At 43.2% G+C, this 13,720-nt stretch overlaps 1 long non-coding RNA gene across 1 annotated transcript; it reads right to left on the bottom strand.

Moving 5' to 3' along the window:
* Window positions 1–5,858: 5,858 nt before the first annotated feature.
* LOC138648932 (uncharacterized) lies at window positions 5,859–11,651 on the bottom strand. The gene is made up of 4 exons (XR_011315219.1): window positions 11,554–11,651; window positions 8,377–8,479; window positions 7,863–7,930; window positions 5,859–5,929 (listed from the first exon to the last, which is right to left on the bottom strand). It is a non-coding gene; the product is annotated as an uncharacterized lncRNA (long non-coding RNA).
* Window positions 11,652–13,720: the final 2,069 nt, after the last annotated feature.

Below are 13,720 nucleotides of genomic sequence, written 5' to 3' on the forward strand. Positions count from 1 at the left end.
TGACATCACACAACATACAGCTGATTCTCGCACTTACCTTCTCTCCTTTCCCCCATTTCTTCATTGTCAGAGTTTTGTTGCTCTATTTCCTCGTGAGCTTCATTTTCTGATCAGAAAGTAAAAACAAACTCTTAGTAACAGAATACTCTTTTAGGATCTGCTACATAAATAAAATTTCAGGTGTCAAGGTTTTTCTTATGGATTTCGGGTTTTAGCTTGGCCAATAGGCTCAATCCCATTAATCCCAACTTTCTGTTCATTCAGATCCCTGAATGACTAACCTAAGGCCGTGACAAAAAGAAGGGTGGGGGAGCACTTCTGCTAGGAAAATGCTGAAGGTCGGGCACGGATCTCCGGCGCTCCCCTCTTTTATCCCCCTCTCCCTCTTTATTTACGAATACATACACCGATCACAGACTGTTCACATGGAAGGAAACCTGTCCGTCCCCTGCTACGGTCCCCTGACTGGCCAGGTTTGCTAGCCAACTACCTGCAGAGCACTTGTGAGAACGTACAATGGCAAAAACAGAGAAAAAGATATTTTCCCACCATTTAACCCCTTCAGGAGGGGAAAAATAACAAATAGGGTAATGCCATGTGTTTCTTTCTTGAAGGTCCAGGGATCACCATTACTTTTGCTGAATTGGTTCTAGTTTTTGAGATAATTGTTAAGAGTGCTTCTCGTCCTCCTGGGAGATCTGGGGTTAGAAGATCACTACTTATTGTGAATTGCGTAAGTAAAGAGACGCCTTATTACACGATACTATTGTGCACGGACAGCAGAGGAATGTTATCATACAGAAGTCAGCGATCATTGTCAGCCATCATATATGCGACAATCCCATCACTGACAGATAACATCTGCTCCAGATGAATGATCTGGTATTCTGGGAAAACTGTACAAAATTAGCGAAATGTATAGTCGTATGGGCAACATAATTGGGATCCATGAAACATGGACAGCATAGGAGACCAATGACAGAAAAATCATGTGGAAATATTTGAGATGAAGTCAACATTCTCCTTTGTAGTGCTATAGACATGTACATACCTGACAATGGGGGCGAGCATGGCAAACTGGTAATATCATCATCTCTAATAGATGCAGGAACAGATTCTTTCTGCCTGTTTGGAAGAAGAAAAACATGTAAATCACAAGTAAATGCAGTATAATTGGGGTTACCTCAGTAGTTTAACACCAACTATAAGGCCTATTAGGACATATGAGAGTTTTAGTGGCGAAGGTTTCCTGCTTAAATCTACCTTTTATAGAGCAGTACGAAAAACTACTACAAAGAATGGCTGGCATGTATTACTACATCTCCTACAGTGTGGGCAGCACTAAACGTGCATGACTGGCTGCAGTTATAGGATGTTACCTTCAGCAGTTTCTGAAGCCTAATGACTGCTAATCATGGGGCGATGGATGCTGTAATTGATATTATGCTATTTATGTCCTATATTTGGAGTTGTACACATATATCAGCCTGGAGCTGCAAATAATGACCGTGTAGTCTACTCACATTTCTAAGATGTTTGTGCAGGATGTTTGTGTAAATTCTGCAGGTGACTTGGGATCCTCATTATTGATCCTGGTAGCGGTGGTACAAAGCTAAATGTGGACAACAAGAAGATATGAAATACTATTTTTCTTACTTTTAGATGTATTTTTTTTACTATTGTTGTATTTGTTGTTCTCATACTTACTTTAGAAAGCCATTCAGAAGAAGACGTAAAATTTTTGTACTTAAAGCTCTCATTGTCCTCCTCATCCTCTGATTCCAGATGTTTGTTTATATTATAGTGATCTACAAGACATAGGTAATGACGTATTATTAGAGGTTGTCAATATAACAGCCACCATTTATCCGTAATATTAATGGGAACCGATTGTCTCAAACTATGGTAGACGAGACAAGCAGCTGCTTAATCTAGATGACGTCTTCTGCTTACTGATAGAGAAGCTTGTGTCCACGTTTGATGCAACCTGAGGAACATAATCCGGCTTCTGACTTACAAGGTTGTCAAAGTCTAAGCCAGTCAGGAATGGATGACTCTTGATCTCAAATGTTCCTGCTGGAAAATACAAAACAAAAGTGTTGCGGATATTGTCAGAGACTCTTCCATATCTGAACTGTTTAACTTAATTTGAACTTATGACGTTTCTGAGCAAACATGAAAGAAATGTACTAAAAGTCATATTATGAAGAATTAGAAATGGATGAGCTGATAGAGAAGTGCTGATTCTCATAGACATGAGCGATATGTCCTATGTGTAATAAGCAGATTGTTACCTGTCCCAAGTCTTTGTTCAGGATTTTTTATCAGCAGGTCAGTGATGAGGCACTGAGCATCAAAGGGAGGAATGGGTTCACAATCCCAACGTAGGTGTCCTGTTATATAGAAAATTACAGAAAATGAAACATCTTTATTGGACTGTAATATAAAGCTAAAGAAATACTGTGTTTTCTGGCGTATAAGACTACTTTTTAACCCCTGAAAATCTTCTCAAAAGTCGGGTATCGTCTTATACGCCAGGTGTCGTCTTATAGGGCAGGTGCGGAGTAATCTGCGGTTACCGCATATTGTGGGGGGAGCGACCCCAATGACAAGGAGAGGGGGCACCTCACCGGGAAGGTGTAAGTGAAGCAGAGGCAGAGAAGGAGGTAATAGGATTCAAGGGTGAGCCAGATGAGTGAAAGGAGTGTTTTTCTAGGCACAGCACCGCTCTCTCTCTCTTATTTGCATAACCCTGGCATCCCAGACGCTGACAGTTTGCTTCACTTACACCTTCCTGGTGAGGCGCTCCCTCACCTCGTCATCGGGACCACTCCCCCCCACTATATACGTCGACCGCAAATTGCTCGGCACCCACCCTATAAGACGACACCCGGCATATAAGACAACCTCCGACTTTTGAGAAGATTTTATATTTTAACTGGAAAAGTTGGGGGTCGTCTTATACGCCCAGTCGTCTTATACGCCGGAAAATACGGTAGGTGAACAAATGTAACCACCCAAAGCAATGATTGGATTATTCCACTTACCACCGACAATATTTTCTTCAATCTCGGTCAGGGTTTTCCCATCAAATGGTACAGATCCCACAAGGAATTGATGTAGTATGATCCCCATTGCCCACCAGTCAACAGGTCTTCCATAGCCTTTCTTCAGGATGACCTCTGGGGCCATAAAATGTAGGGTACCGCAGACCTGGAAACCAACAGAAGAAAGAGATGAGATTTATCATTCCATTATGATGACAAGTTCTCACCATAAAAACACAATGACAGAAGATAAAATATCAGCGGAAAAGATCTCTAGAAAAGAAGAATGCAGAGAAGAAAGAGTGTGATGAGATTAGTAAAGAACAAGCTGCGTTTCTGTAAGTGATGCCGACCTCATGGTCCCGGAACTCTCTGCTGATCTCCTCTGCTGATTGATTGTAGATGTTGTTTTTTGGTATCATGACACCAAGTTTTGAAGCACCAAAATCAGTAACTTTAATGTGTCCAGTAGATGTTATCAGGAGGCTGTGGAAGAAAAGATGGTTTTAGCCTTGCAGACTATATGGAAATAAATGATAACTTCCTATATCAAACTAGAGGGGGCACTTACTTCCCTGGCTTCAGGTCTCTGTGGACCACACCATAGCTGTGCAAGTATTCTACAGCCAGAACCGCTTCTGCAAAGTACAAGCGGGCCAAGGGGACAGATAAAGGACCCCGGGTGTCTAATAGCATCTGACAGTCTCCACCTGTAGAAAAAAAGAAATATGACGGGTGAGGGGTTAATAAAGCAGATCACCATGATGTACAATGGGAAGTGAGCCGAGATATTTGGCAGGAGAGAATATATACAGATATAATTAATAGTGCACATAATATTAGACTAAAGTAGTGGTGAAATGTGGTCCATGTAACTAAGAACAAAGTGATATCACATCTTGTCCACAGCTGAAGATACTAACTATCTATCCATCCATGCATCTATTTATCCATCTATCCATCCATCCATGCATCTATTCATCCATCCATCCATGCATCTATCTATCTATCTATCTATCTATCTATCTATCTATCTATCTATCTATCTATCCATCCATCCAAGCCCTTTAGTATTCTCACCAGCAATATACATTTTATGGCCATTTCATAGTATGATGCCCCTACAGATGCTGACAATAGATAAAGCACTATTCCCCGGCCCCATGGCCACGGCGTGCTGCTCTGGTCAGTCCGGTGTGAGTGCTGTGACTACTTGGCCCCTGCTGTGTACGGAGTCTCAGACCACAGTCTCACGACCACGGGCTGAATGCTGGACCGGGGGCTTTCGGCCTCCTGATGCCCCATTCTGTTCAGCTGTGTTCACATTCTGAGGATGCGGCCATGCTGAAATTGTGATGACAGGAGGAGTGATGTGGCCCAATGCCAAGTGATGCTGGGCCCCTAGAACTCATGGGCCCCATAGTACCCCTGCTCACAGAACAATTAATTTCCGGGCATGGAGGTCATATATAACCTATAGTAAATGCTCTGTGGTGATGGACCCAAGTCCTAATGATATGATAAGATGTCAGCAGACGTGGACGGACTATAATAGAATACACGTGTCCTACCTTCCGCATACTCCATGACCATACAGAGGTGAGATGTAGATGGAAAGGAGCAGAGCATGGAGGCCACAAAGGGACAATCACAGAATGTTAAGATGTCCCTTTCCAGATAAGCGCCATCCACCTCGCCTATAATATCCAGGACCTGCTTGGTCATTTTCTTCATTGCAAAGGTCTGATGTAAGTCTTTATGGCGCGCTAGGTAGACGGAGCTGGAGAAAAGCACAATCCATGGTAAATAATCAATCCTTATTAACAGCCCATCTAGAGAAGTCATTATATGATCTTCTGTACTAATTTCTTGGAGTCCGTCAGTCACTGGAGATACAATTCTAGAAATTAATAATATAGCACTGCACTCGCAAGTATGACCCCGGCCTAAGGCATAATAAATGGAGGGGATGGAAGTAGTTAAATAATAATGGAGCCCATTCTACCCACCTGTCCGAGGCTCCCACCTGTCCATCCCTGCAGGTCTCCATCCTCCGGGCCAGGCTTTGGTTGCTCTGGCGCCCCCTTCTGGTGCTGAGGCAGTGATTGGACTCACGTGGTCATGGTGGAGGGTGCAGATGTCATTGACGTTAATATCGTGTCAATCCTCCCGTGACCGTGTGCAGCCGATTACTCTTATCAGCTCCATAATGGACCCAAGAACCAAAGTCTGCTGAGGAGGAAGCTCTGGTGGAGGCGGCAGCATAAGAACCGATGGGGTCTAGGACAAGTGACTGTAATATGTTATATCAATCTCGTTCCTTAAGGGTTTGTGCCCACATTAAGTATTTGCAGCAGAAATGTTTCCACCACATCTGCATTTCTAAGCAGGAAAAACGATGCGTCAAATATTACTGTATGTGTGGAATCTGCAGAAAAAACGCTGAAAGAATTGACCTGCTGCAGAGTTAAATGGAAAGATAATCACCGTGTGCACGAGACTTCAGGGATCTCAGTCACTTTTCTGGCATCATGAGATCCCTCAGGTTTTGTAACAAATCTGAGCAGAAAAAAACACAAAAACTGTGAGAAGTCTGCGATGTGTGCACAGGTCCTTACAGTGCGACCTGTTCTAGGTCCGTACGCTGCACTGTATAGAAATAGTGAGAATTGGATGTGGACGGTGATGTGGACTCCGATCATTTCCCGATGATAACGCTGAGCGGCAGAGCACAGAGCCAGAAGTGTTGTCATAGGGAACCCTGAGCAATGTGGATTATACCAACAGAAATCTCACCCAAAACCTCCAGCACCGATCAGTTTCGATGTTTTAAAGTCGCTTATATGCGGCATTCTCGCTGGGATCAACGATTCAATCGCTCCCTATAAAAAATAAGAAATGATATTCAGATAAGAAAACTGCAAGAAAAAAGCTCCAGATACAAAACGTCTTCCTCCAATATTATGTCCCAGCGGATTCACAGTGATTGACTGCACAAGCAGAGCGCTCCGCAGACACCGAGGTCATTTAACCCCTGAAGGAACAGGGGCTATTTCCGTTTTTTCCTCCCCTTCTTCCCAGAGCCATAACTTTAGTTTTCGGTCATTATGGCCTAGTGAGGGCTTGTTTATTTGTGGGACGAGTTTTATGTTGGAATTACACCATTGCTTTTACTATATCCTTCACTGAAAAGCCAGATAAAAATTCTAAGTGTGGCGAAATTGCAACAAAGTGCAATTCCTCAATTGTTTTTCTTTTTTTTTTTTTACCACTTTCGCTAAATGCTAAAACTGACCGGCGATGATGATTCTCCAAGTCATTACAAGTTCACAGACACCAAACATGTCTCGGTTCTTTTTTATTTAAGTGGTGAAAAAAATCCAAAGCTTTTCAAAATAAAAGAAAAAAATGGCGCCATTTTCTGAGACTCGTAGCGTCTCCATTTGTCCTTATCTGGGTGAGGGATTATTTTTTGCGTGCTGATCTGACGTTTGATACCATTTTGGGGTAGATACGATGTTTTGATCGCCCGTTATTGCATTTTATTGCAATGTTGCAGCAACCAAAAGTGTAATTCTGGCGTTATGATTTTGTGCTTGTTACGCCATTTACTGATCATATTAATTCTTCTTACATTTAGATATATCAGGCGTTTCCGAAAGCAGCAATATCAAATATGTCTATTTTTTTTGTTTGTTTTATTTTGAATGGGGCAAAAGGGGGATAATTTGGACTTATATTTTTATTATATATATATATATATATATATACTAAAAATATATTTTCTACTTTTTACTTGCTTCAATAGTTTCCATGGGAGACTAGAAGCTGCGATCCTCCGATCACTGGTGTTGCACATAGCGGGGGTTCAGCTCTGCTATGTGCAGCAAACATGCTCATCTGCTATGTGCACCGACCACCGGGGGGCGCTCACAGCAGTGTGACAATGACAATCCCAGGGGTCTCCTGCCGAGAGCTAAGACGCACTTCCTGCGCAGCCATGTTACATGCCACTTTCGGCGTTTGAAAGCTGCATTTAACGTATTAAAAGCTGCCAGTGGATCGCGATTCCACCCGCGGCTGTTATAACTGGATCAGCTGTCATATGCCGGATAAGATGGGGGAGGTCATGGACATAGCACTTCATAGGTCATTAAGGGGAGAGTCCATACACCGGAATCATTGCACAGTGCTGAATAATATGGTAGATCACTTATGAAAACTTAAAGGGAATTCTGTCAGCAGGTTTTTTTTATATGTAATCTAAGAGCAGCATGATGTAAGGGCTGAAATCCTGATTCTAGCGATGTGTTACTTACCAGGATGTGTGTCGTTTTATTACAATTAGTGTTTAATCAGCAAGAGATTATCACTATAGGTCTAATCTTGTGCCGCGTCGTCCTATTGCTCTGTGTGACCCTGCCCCCACCACAGATTAGCGGATTTCTGCTTATTCACAGTGTACTGTACACAGAAAGCTGCCAGTCAATGGTGTGGGCAGGCTTATACAGGGCTCAGCATTCAGAGCTCTGCTAGATCTTCTGCAGAAAAGTGTGATTTTATCACAACTATTCCACCCAGTAAAGTAGGTGACATCGCTGGAATCGGGGTCCCTGCCCCTACATCATGCTGCTGTCAGATGGGTAGCAGTAACCTGGTGCCAGATTCCGTGTAGTATAAGTGCTATTATCTAACACGCTGGGATCATCTACATTTAGAATAGAGATGTCCCCTGGTTATATGGGGCTAATACTGGGTGCGTCATTCACACCCCATGATCTGGTGATATACAGACATCCCCTCTAGGATACTCACAGCGGCAGGTTCTTGGATCTCCGGGATCTCATGGATTCCACTGTCAGGAATCGCCAGCACAGTTGGATCTAAAACAGTGATAAAACGATGAAGAAATAAAGTGTATTAGACGACATCAATCCTACATACACAATAGAGCAATCTACAGGAGAAATAACGGCCGTCTGTAAATGGGGATATCACTAATTATATGGGGGGTGTAAATATGAGGAGCACATCGCCCTCACTGTACATGTGAGTGATGGGAAGAGAGAGCTCAATATGCAGATTAGCCTGGAAGTGCAGGAGGGCGGGGTCACTGCACTCCGACGGCTTCTGCCCCGCCCCCAGTGCACTTCCATCCAGGTTGGTGTTTGGCTTCTACGTTAGATTCTCCTGTCATTAGAGGGTAATGGGCCGTGCAGTCCGAGCAGCACTTCCCATGTACCATGTGCGGGCAGGTCCCTGTAAATCCGCCATTGTCCCCTGTAGAATATCTGGAGATCCCTTCTAGAAGGTCGGGTGATTGGCTTACCTGTGGTCAGATCGCTGCTCAGATCCCGCTGACTCGTATTCGGGTCAGGGATCATTTCCGGGTGTAGGTTTTGCCCATCTTCGGTGTCGCCTTCTGCTGTTTCCTAATAGTTAGAATATATAGATTTAATATGTGGAAGATTTCACTAAATCACCAAATCCATGAATCGGGGAGCACGAAACCTGCATTTACAACTATACAGATAATGCGCCATGTGTTCTCTCATTTAGGTGGATTAAGAGAAATTAAGATTGAAAAATCAAATGTTCAGTGTAAACTTCTCTGCACCGAGACCCCAGAGCCGTGTTACCTGCGCTCCTTATATCCTGCAGGGGCGTAACTACCACGGTCGCTGCTGCTACCGGGCCCGGCAGGTCAGGGGCCCGGCAGGTCAGGGGCACCCGACTCCCACCGCCGCATTCAACTATGCCGGCGTCTATGATGCAGATACAGTAGAAAGCAACAGGGCCGGTGTTAGGGACCATTCTGGGGGGGGATGGGGGACATGCGGGCTGTGCTATATACTACGCTAGCTGTGCTATATACTACCCGGGCTGTGCTATATACTACACGTGCTGCGCTATATACTACGCGGGCTGTGCTATATACTACGCTAGCTGTGCTATATACTACACGTGCTGCGCTATATACTACCCGGGCTATGCTATATACTACGCGGGCTGTGCTATATGCTACGCGGGCTGTGCTATATACTACGCGGGCTGTGCTATATACTACGCGGGCTGTGCTATATACTACGCGGGCTGTGCTATATACTACGCGGGCTGTGCTATATACTACGCGGGCTGTGCTATATACTACGCGGGCTGTGCTATATACTACGCGGGCTGTGCTATATACTACGCGGGCTGTGCTATATACTACGCGGGCTGTGCTATATACTGTGCGGGCTGGGCTATATACTGTGCGGGCTGTGCTATATACTACGTGGGCTGTGCTTTATACTACGCGGGCTGTGCTTTATGCTGTTCGGGCTCTGCTATATACTACTCGGGCTGTGCTATATGCTACGCGGGCTGTGCTATATACTGTGTGGGGTGGGCTATATACTACGCGGGCTGGGCTATATACTATGCGGGGTGTGCTATATACTACACGTGGTGGGCTATATACTACGCGGGGTGGGCTATATACTACGCCGCTGGCTGGGCTATATACTGTGTGGGCTGGGCTATATACTACTCGGGCTGTTCTATATGCTACGCGGGGTGGGCTATATACTACGCGGGGTGGGCTATATACTACACGGGGTGAGCTATATACTACGCGGGGTGGGATATATACTACACGGGGGGCTATATACTACGCGGAGTGGGCTATATACTATGCGAGGTGGGCTATATACTACGCCGCTGGCTGGGCTATATACTGTGTGGGCTGTGCTATATACTACGCGGGCTGTGCTATATACTATGTGGGGCGGGCTATATACTACGCGGGATGGGCTATATACTACCCAGGATGGGCTATATACTACGCGGGATAGGCTATATACTACGCGGGATTGGCTATATACTACGCGGGATGGGCTATATACTACGCGGGATGGGCTATATACTACGCGGGGTCGGCTATATACTACGCGGGGTCGGCTATATACTACGCGGGGTCGGCCATATACTACGCGGGGTCGGCTATATACTACGCGGGGTCGGCTATATACTACGCGGGGTCTGCTATATACTACGCGGGGTCTGCTATATACTGCGGGGGGCTGTATTATACTGTATGGGAGAGGCTGTTTTATATACTATGGGGGGTTTATTATATTCTATGGGGGAGGCTGTTTTATATCCTCTGTGGCTGTGTTATATAATATGGGGGTACATTATGCATTAAATTCTATGGGGGAAGCTGTGTTATATACTATGGGGTGCATTATATTCTATGGGGGAGGCTGTTATATACTATGGGGGGCTATGTTATATACTATGGGGAGGTGGTCTGTATTATATTCTATGGGGGCTACATTAAATACTATGGGGACGTGGGCTCTATTATATTCTATAGGGGGCTACATTATATTTTATGGGGGGCTGTATTAGATTTTATGAGGGAGGATTGCATCATACTCTATGATGGGCTAAGGTATATTCTATGGGGAAGTAGGCTGTATTACATTCTATTCGGGGCTACATTATATTCTATGGGGGGGCTGTATTTTATTTATATTCTATGCGGGGGGATTGCATCATAATCTGAGTGGGCTGCATTATACTATATGAGGGGGCTGCATTATATTCTATGGGGGTGTTACATTATACTCTGTGGGGTGGCTGCATTATACTGTATTGAGTACTATGAAGAATACATTATATTATAGAGAACTATGGGGTGCATTATACTATAGGAAGTGATTTGTATGACATGGATGATGATGGTGTGCATTATACTATATGGAGCACTATGAGGAGTATATTATACTATATGGAGGACTGAGGAGTGTATTATGCTATATGGAGCACTATGAGGAGTGTATTGTAATATATGGAGGACTATGAGGAGTGTATTTTAATATATGAAGGATTATGATGAGTGTATAATATTATATGAAGTGCTATGAGGAGTGTATAATACTATATGAAGGACTATGAGGAGTGTATTATACTATATGGAGGACTGAGCACTGTATTATACTATATGGAGCACTATGAGGAGTGTATTTTAATATATGAAGGATTATGAGGAGTGTATAATACTATATGAAGTGCTATGAGGAGTGTATAATACTATATGAAGGACTATGAGGAGTGTACAATACTATATGAAGGGCAATGAGGAGTGTATTATACTATGGGGAGTGTATTATACTATATGAAGGACTATGGGGAGTGTATTATTTTAAATGGATGACTGTGAACTGTGCAGTATATTATATAGAGGGCTATGGGGGTGCATTATATTATAAGGAGGACTATGGGGGTGCATTATACTTCTTATATGCATCCCCATGATTTCTATCTAAGCCCCTAATGAGTATAATGGTTTATTTTCTTTTATACATTACAAAGCAGCAGCAGTACGGGGGCACATATATATCAGGATGGCCCCATTATGGTCTGGTATATATATTTGTCCCCTGTACTATATCTGACTGTTGATCTGGAGAAGATCAGAAAACAAGGACGTGTGACAGAGAAGAAGACGGCTCCTTACCAGGCGTTCCGATGAGCGGGCCGGACCTTCCAGTACAGACAGGACTTTTTGGACGATTTCCTTAATAGAAGAAAAATCGCCATTTTGAAATCTTGTTTCAGCCTATAAAAAAGAAAAGAAAGAAAAATGAAAATCCTGAGGTGAGGGAGGTCACAATGAAGGCGGCCATTTTATGTGACATTTGCTCCTCTGTCTGCAGATACAATGACGCCATATCTGGGGATTAGTGGTGTTTTATATTGGAGGAAAAGAAGAAACTTCTATCCCGCCATTATTATCTATTATTATGGAGAAGATTTGTGCGGAGCGTCCGCCACTTACCTGCTGTAGTAATGTCCTGATGTTCTGAATTAAATCGCTCAGATATTCTGAGGTGAGTTGATCTCGGTAGTATTTGTTCAGGCAGTCCCTTACTAGCCCCATCACCAGCCGGTGAGTGAAGCTGAGGACACCATCGGGTGGTAGAAGCTCAAAGTCAGGGAAATTGTTGAGAACAATCCCCCATAGTGCGTCTACCTGAAGTTTATCTAGAAGATAGTCAGCCATAGCGAGTAAGTGCAAGTGCGCACAGTTCACCAGCTATAGAGTCAAACAATAGCAAGTAAGTGCAAGTTCACACAGTTCACCAGCTATAGAGTCAAACAATAGCAAGTAAGTGCAAGTGCTCACAGTTCACCAGCTATAGAGTCAAACAATAGCAAGTAAGTGCAAGTGCTCACAGTTCACCAGCTATAGAGTCAAAAAATGACACCCGTGACACTGTGCAAGTTCTATAAATAGAGCCTGTGTTCCGTGATGTCATAATAGCTGACAATCAGTGATGTCATAATAGCTGACAATCAGTGATGTCATAATAGCTGACAATCAGTGATGTCATCATTGAATCTTGTGATATAATCTTCATGGATGGCTCTGTACAAATAGATGCTGCCTAGTAATTCTGAAAGTGGAAAACCATAGAATGAATTATGTCTCCCTGTTATTATGGACGTTCTATTTCATTTCCAGCTTGAACACAACCAGGATAAGGGGATGTTCACATGATGCATTTTTTCAGCATTTTATTCTACCCCTAAAACCAGAGTGGTAGAAGGTAAACCGCTACGTACAATACTCGCGTTTTTGCAGCATTTTGTTTTTTCTTTCATTCAGTTGAATGGGTGAAAAACGCTGCAAAACTGAAAGAATTGACAAACTTCAAATAAAAAACGGAAGAAAAAAATGCAACGTGTGATTGAGAGTTTAGAAATCTCATTCTCTGCTACTGTAAAATGCAAGTTTTTTTTTTCCACAGAAGGAAATAAGTCTGAAAACCCCCTAGGGTTAGGCATATTCATGTTATAAGCTGGAACTCACAGGCTGTGTCAGTGCGACATTGACAGACTCAGGCACTGCAGGACACAAGTACTGCAGTGTATGAGAGCAGCAATCAGAGTAACAATTATACATGTCCCACAGTGAGACCAAGTACAAAAGTGAAAAAGAAACAACAAAAAAAGTAAAATAAAACATGTAAAAAAAGCGCACACAAATCACGGAAAGCCATTTTGCCACTGAAAACGCAGCATTTGTAATAAAAACTAAACAAGAAATGTGCACATAATTGGCTTTGCCACATCCGGAACAACCCACTCTATAAAACTGGCATGTTATTTATTCCATTTGTTGAACATCGTAAAAAAAAAAAATAAAACACTTGCCAAGAATGTAGCTTCTTAATCAGTGACTCACAGAAAAGTGAATGAAAACTGATGAAAAAGTCATATGTAAAAAAAAAAAAAAATAGTATAAATGAAAACGCCAAACCGTCCCGCAAAAAAATAATTCATAATTCGGCAAAATAATAAAAAAAAGATACAGTTCTCAGAATACTATGATGCAAAAACAAATTCATTTTTGTAAAATAATATTTTTGGTGTGTAAAAATAGCAAAGCATAAAAAATAAAAATCTGTTATCAACCCGACAAACAAATTGGTCTCCCTTATTTGTGCCGATCTCCGGCAGAGCAGCATGGGAAAGTGAACAGACATTTTCCCACGCTACACCGTTCAGCGCGGGTCAGGCCGGCAGGGAGGGCAGCATCAGTGACGTCACCGGAAGTCACTGATACTGTGCGGCAGCGTCTCCTCATTCCCCAGCAGCTGGGGCGGTAGCATCTTAGCACC

The sequence above is a fragment of the Ranitomeya imitator genome, chromosome 9, assembly GCF_032444005.1.
Source record: "Ranitomeya imitator isolate aRanImi1 chromosome 9, aRanImi1.pri, whole genome shotgun sequence".
Lineage (NCBI taxonomy): Eukaryota > Metazoa > Chordata > Amphibia > Anura > Dendrobatidae > Ranitomeya > Ranitomeya imitator.